The 6,412-nt window shown below is 42.9% G+C and overlaps 1 non-coding gene across 1 annotated transcript; it reads right to left on the bottom strand.

Moving 5' to 3' along the window:
• Window positions 1-4,637: 4,637 nt before the first annotated feature.
• On the bottom strand, window positions 4,638-4,756 carry LOC145402369 (5S ribosomal RNA). Its single transcript, XR_013897727.1, has one exon. It is a non-coding gene; the product is annotated as a 5S ribosomal RNA (ribosomal RNA).
• Window positions 4,757-6,412: the final 1,656 nt, after the last annotated feature.

A 6,412-nucleotide genomic window follows, 5' to 3' on the forward strand; every position in this document is an offset into this window, starting at 1 on the left:
TGTTTGATGAGGTCACTGTTACGGGCGAAGGACTTGCCACACTCCACACACTCAAACTTCTTTTCTGAGTGAGAGATGGAGTGCAGGGCGAGTTTTTTCTCAGTGACAAACTCTTTACCGCACACCAAACAGCTGAATTCCTTGATCCCGGAATGAGTGACCATGTGTTCATTAAGCGCCGCCCTCCGCTTGTACTCGTTTCCGCATATCTCACACGTAAACTTCGGCATGTCATCTGTGTGGATCTTGACGTGTCTGTTCAGGTTGCTTTTACTCTTTAGCACTTTGCCACACTCCACACATTCGTACGTCTGCCCCCCTGAGTGGCGGAGGAGGTGACATTTGAGGTGTTTTTGACAGGTAAATCTCTTCCCGCACTCTTGGCACTCAAACTTTCTCTCCCCTGAATGATGTACTACGACGTGTTGACTGAGATCGGTGTTCCGGGCGTACCGCTTCCCACACTCCTGGCACTGGAACCTCTTCTCTCCGTGGAAGGCCGAGTGAAGGTACAGCTGTTTATGGGTGCCGAATCCCTTGCCACAGACAGTACAGTTGAACGGCTTTACTTCTGAGTGCGAGGCGACGTGCATGGCCACCGACAACTTGCTCTTGAACCTCTTGCCACACACGTCACACTCAAATTTTTTCTCAGTTGAATGGATCTTGGAGTGACGGTACAGGTAGCTTTTATAGAGGAACAGCCTGCCACACTCCTGACACTCAAACTTCTTCTCCCCAGTGTGAATCAGCGAGTGCGAGGCAAGATCAAACTCGCGGCAGAACCTCTTCCCGCACTCGCCACACTCGAACCGTCTCTCTGTATGGTGGAAGAGTAAGTGTTTGTTTAGGCTTGTCTTCCACTTGAACCGCTTCTGGCACTCCAAACACTCAAAGCTCATCTCGGTGACGTGGACCTGCGCATGCTGGCTGAGCAAACCCTTATTGGCGAACTGCTTATTGCAATCCACACACTCAAAGCCTTTTCCCTCCTCTTTTATTTCCACTAACGGCTCCATTGAGTTTCGAACAAAATTACCAACTTCCTCACTCATTTCTGCTAAAAGTTTAGTTGATCTTTGGACACCAGGCTCACTTTCCATCGCGCACTCTTCCCCCTCTATCATTTTAATCACCTCTTTTATTTCCACTAAGGGTTCCACTGAATTTAGGACATTGTTATCAATTTCCTCACTCGTCCCTGCTAAAAGTTCGGTTGATCGTTGGACACCAGGCTCACCCTCCATCACACACACTTCCCCTTCCATCTTTTTAATCGCCTCATTTATTTCCACTAACGGCTCCACTGAGTTTCGGACATCGCAATCACTTTCATCACTTATTTCCAGTAAAGAGTCACTTAATTTTGGGAGAGGACACTTACTCTCCATGACACACGCTCCTCCTCTCTCCCCACCACCCAACTTGACAATGGGTTTCTGCTTTTCAATTTCCTTATTTATTTCCATTAAATGTTCAGTGGCATTTAAGAGAGCAATTTCCCTCTCCATTACACACTCCCCACTCCTCTCTAGTACAGATCCTTCCCCACTCCTCTCCATTACACACTCCCCATCCTCCTCCCCAACCAGTTTCTCAGCTGTGTCTTCCTTACCCCTCTCCATCATCACCCTTTACCTACTACACAAAGAAACAATTTAACATGATGGGGACCTACATCAGATACCACCAATGTTTCTTTCTTTTTCTTTCTTTCTTTTCTTTTTCTTTCTTTTTTTTTTTTTTTACTTACAAGGGACCTACATCGGCTACCACCAATGGATTTTTTTTTTTTTTTACTTACAAGGGACCTATTTTGGCTACCACCTACTGGATAAAATTTTTTTTAACTTATACAGGAGCTACACTGGCTATCACCCAAAGAATTACTTTATCTTACAAGGAACTCACATCAGCTACCACCTTAGAGAGAGACATACATCTGTTGCCTTCCCTCCTCCACCTCAGAGTTAGGCTACCCCAACAGTACACCTCACTTGGTAAGAGACATCAACTTCACTGTACAACTGGGTTACACTTATGGCAGACTGACTGGATGACGACTGGCTGTATCAAAACACTGGGACTGTAATAATTGTATATGCAAAACTGGGGGATGCAGTGGCTCAATCGGCAGAGAGGTGGCCTGCGGTCCTAATGGACACCAGTTCAAATCCTCGTTAGGGCAGGGAACAGTTTATGGATCTGAAATTCATAGAAGCAGATTTTTCTGATGTACCAGAAGACCCACCGACATGTCGTAAATTTACCCCCACTAATACCAGTACACCAGTCCTGTATGAGACAGCCCTAGCATGTATTCAATATGGACGGTGGGTGTTAGCACCGAAGTGGTGACATGTGGAGATGTAGGAGGACTACTAGGCCTTGGGGATATGCCCTGAGGATACGCCCTGAAGCCTTTGCCCAGAGTTAAACACATTAAAAATATATATATACAGTATTGTATATATATATGTATATATATAAATGAAATGGTATTTTGGAAGGGAATACTGCAACCTTATAGGCAAAAACACAAACCATAAATCATAAAGAGGGCTTTTCAAAAAATATAAATATCATATAAAAGTCAATCACAAAATGGTGGCGACCTGTAGTTGCCAAACATCACCCACTGAGTCCATGCAAGTCCATTTAACATTAGTCTGGCTATTTTATTATTTTATTTAGGCTTGAACAGACTTCTCTAGACTGGAGGGGTTAGATATAGACTCAATAAAACCCCTTTACTCTATGTACCCTACGAAGTCACTCCCTTTGCATATGCTTGGGTCGAATGTGTACAGTACTCTCCCAAAGATGGATGGAAGGGGTGGCGTTTGTGGTGGTGTGTGGAGGGTGAGTGGTTGAGTGGTTCAGCAGGTGTTGGTGGCCACAAACTTGGTGCTTCTGATTCACTCTTGGTCTTCATGTGGTTTGCCTTCACCTGCACCTGCAACAATACGGTACCTAGCATTACACAACCATCTCAAATACATTCATCATCTTCATCACCATCATCATCATCATTTTCATCATCATCATCATCATAATCATAATCATCATCACCATTGTCATCATCAGCACCATCATCATCATCATCATCATCATCCAGACCTCCTCTCCCACCCTGGAGTAGCAACATCCAGACAGCCTAAGTCTGCCCAGTTCAATGGGCCACGCTTGCATTCACTCATCATTTAAACCCATGGAATCCTGGCTCCATCAGATAGGCAAAAAAAATTTTCACCACGTTCTGTAGTTTCACATATACAAATACTGTATGCTCAAACCTCACTAAACAATCAGATTACAGTGGGGCACCAATTTTCGCGCCTAATTGGGTCCAAAAATAATGCGCGAAAGTAGAATTAGCGAAAATTGGGGCATTGTCTTTATGGCAAAAAGGCTAATTGGTTCCCGGTTATCTTAAAGTAACATCAGATTTTCATTTTCACTTGCAATACAGTACATCAAATCACTATTGTACATTGCATTGTGAGATACAAACAATAAAAACTGTACAGTACACATTATATGAGGAGAAACATACCACAGAGACCAGGTTGAGGTGTTTAATGGATGTTGGGGGTAAGTATCCGAGGCGCGTGGCGGGCTTATTTTGCCACGCCAGACGTGTTGGCGCCACCTCTTGCTGCCTCGCTACCACCATGCTGTTTCCTCATACTACACACTGTCGATTCTGGGATGTTAAATATACGGCAGATTTCACTGTTTTTTGCGCCCTTGTCCATGTGCTCAACTATCTTCCTTTTCATTTCATTATTATACTGCCGTTTCTTCACTCCAACACGATACTCTCTTTTAGCCTTGGCCTTTCCTCCCGACTTTGAAAGTCCCGGCCACTTTTTATCACCACCACTGCCTCCCGGCCCTCCCCCCACACAACCAGGCTCTCCCCCCACACAACCAGGCTCTCCCCCCACACCACCAGGCCCTTTCCCCACAATACCAGGTATAGTAGAGGCCATTGAACCGTGAGAATCCAACACAATGGAGCTAGCACGCTTGTACACAATGGCGGGAATGGGTGGACAGAGTGTTGACATGACGTCATTCAAGATGGTGGTGGGTTGCGGGCGGGCGGTGCAGGAAATTCAAAGTTCAAAATATTGTCCCAAACCCAAAATTTGTGCGCGAAAATCGATTTCTTTAAGCGAAAGTGGAAGTTAGGGAATATTTGGTGCATGCCGCGAAAGTGGATTCCACGAATCCTGCTGTAGCGAAAGTTGGTGCACTACTGTACATTTACAGAAAACTGATTGGATGGCTAACAATCGATTATACAATAAAACCTCACTACAACAGACTAATTGGGGCCCAAGTCATTCCAAAATAAGCAAAATTCTGATAAAAGTGACATCTGGACTTCCCCCAGCTAACTCGAACTTTTTCCGATATATCAGACATTGGTCCAAATCGCACCAATGGTTTTTAAACTGTTTTTGCTACCATAGCAGTGCTGTACTGTATTATACATTCACTACAATAATCCATCCATCCATCCATTGCCAGACGCCATGTATCCCAATCGGGGTGGTCAAGGGCTTAGAGTTAATTGTTTTACAGGGAGGGGCACCAATCCTCCACCAACCCCACTTGACACGTAGGGATGCCAGCAGCATCTGGTGTTCCCAGGCGGTCACCCATCCAAGTACTAACCAGACCCAATGTTGCTTAACTTCGCTGATCGGACGGGAAGCGGTGTACTCAACGTGGCATGGCCGTTGGCACTACAATAATCAGATGGTAAATATATAAATACAGGAATACCTCGAAATATGATACCACTAAATGCGATAGCCCATCTTAACAATGGGGGTTGAAAAACCACCATACCCCACCTAACGATGGCCAAACCCCTGTTTAACAATGGGTTTTGATTTTTTTTACCGATTTTGATGATATTTAGATGTTCAGGTTGATTTATAAACTGTTTTTTGACTTACATTAATGTGTTTTAGCCACAAGACGGGTGAACATTGTCATTTTGGGGTATAGTTTACCATCATCCAATCCTACATTGCCCCATGAGAATTTTCAGATTTAATTTATTGGTTTCAGAGAATTATTTACAGGTGTAAGGCTTAGGTTAGCTTCCTTGACAGCTGTTTGGCCATTTAGATTGGCTTTAAACTTGTTTTGGGGCTCATTTGTGTGGGTTGGACTTGGTTTGGGGGGGGAAACCCAAGGCTGGTAAACGCTCCACATTACTTTACATATTAAAAGCACCCTGATATACGATACCTCACCTAACGATGGGGTTTTACCTAACCAATTACACTGTTAAACCAGGGTATGGCTGTATCCCAGACTTCAATTGGTAATTCTTTATCAAACAGATGCAGTGATCCCACCTATATTATAACAACCTCACAATCTCAAGTATGTAATTTTTGTGCTATATATGCAATACAGATAGTAGAATTGCGACTGCAAGAAGTGACTTTAAAAAGACCAAATACAGTACACCTGTTTTGGGGTAGTTAAGGAAGTGGCCATGTCACCCACACCGGTGTTTACCAACGATCTCTACAACTGGCCGCGCTGTTTACCAAACATCGCTCCAAGTGGACACATCAGTGTACCGTGTGTCAAAGCAACAGGAAACTCAATGATTTAACCAAACCTAACCTAACAGTTCTTCTTCTTTCTGATAGTTTGTTATATTTTTCTGATTATTTCTGGGGTGGTAAATAAACGTTTCATGTGAAATTTGTTTCCCCCGTTGTTTTAAGCTGTGTTCTGCTGTGTCGGTTTGTTTGATTTGTCATATGGAATGGTGGATGGGACTGTCCTAACCTAAGTGTTAAACTAAACCTAACCTAAAGTAGCTTAACTGTAGCTAATAATCTAATCTAACCTAACCTAAACTAGCATCCACTTGGAACACAAAATCCACCTTTCAGTATGTTAAAGGGTGACAGTTCATGTTTTTGGTTCCAAATGAAGTTATGCATCAAATTACATGAATTTTACTGGATAATAGCTATATTTGGCAAAACTAATCTCTGAGCTTTATTTGTAAATGATTAATTTAATCACTGATATTTTTACAATGATTAGCCTATATGTTTACTTACTCAGGAGCAGTAGTCAGTGAGTTTGGTTAAATATATTAAGATATAACTGAATATTTTTTTCTTTCTTCATGTATTGTCCTGAAACTTTCTACACGCTGAAGTAGGTATCATAGCTATTATCCAGTAAAGTTTCATGTAGATTGATGCATAATTTCATTTTCAACCATAAAAATGAACTGTCACCCCTTAAGTAAGATCCTCCCATTACACCATAAACAAACAACCATAGGTATGGTACAAGGAATGCCATGATAAAAAGTTGGGAATTTTTTTTGGCAGGAAAAGGCAACTTACCACCCTGAAAA

The sequence above is a fragment of the Coenobita brevimanus genome, chromosome 57 (genome assembly GCF_032717465.1).
Source record: "Coenobita brevimanus isolate Jiangsu-jjx chromosome 57, ASM3271746v2, whole genome shotgun sequence".
Lineage (NCBI taxonomy): Eukaryota > Metazoa > Arthropoda > Malacostraca > Decapoda > Coenobitidae > Coenobita > Coenobita brevimanus.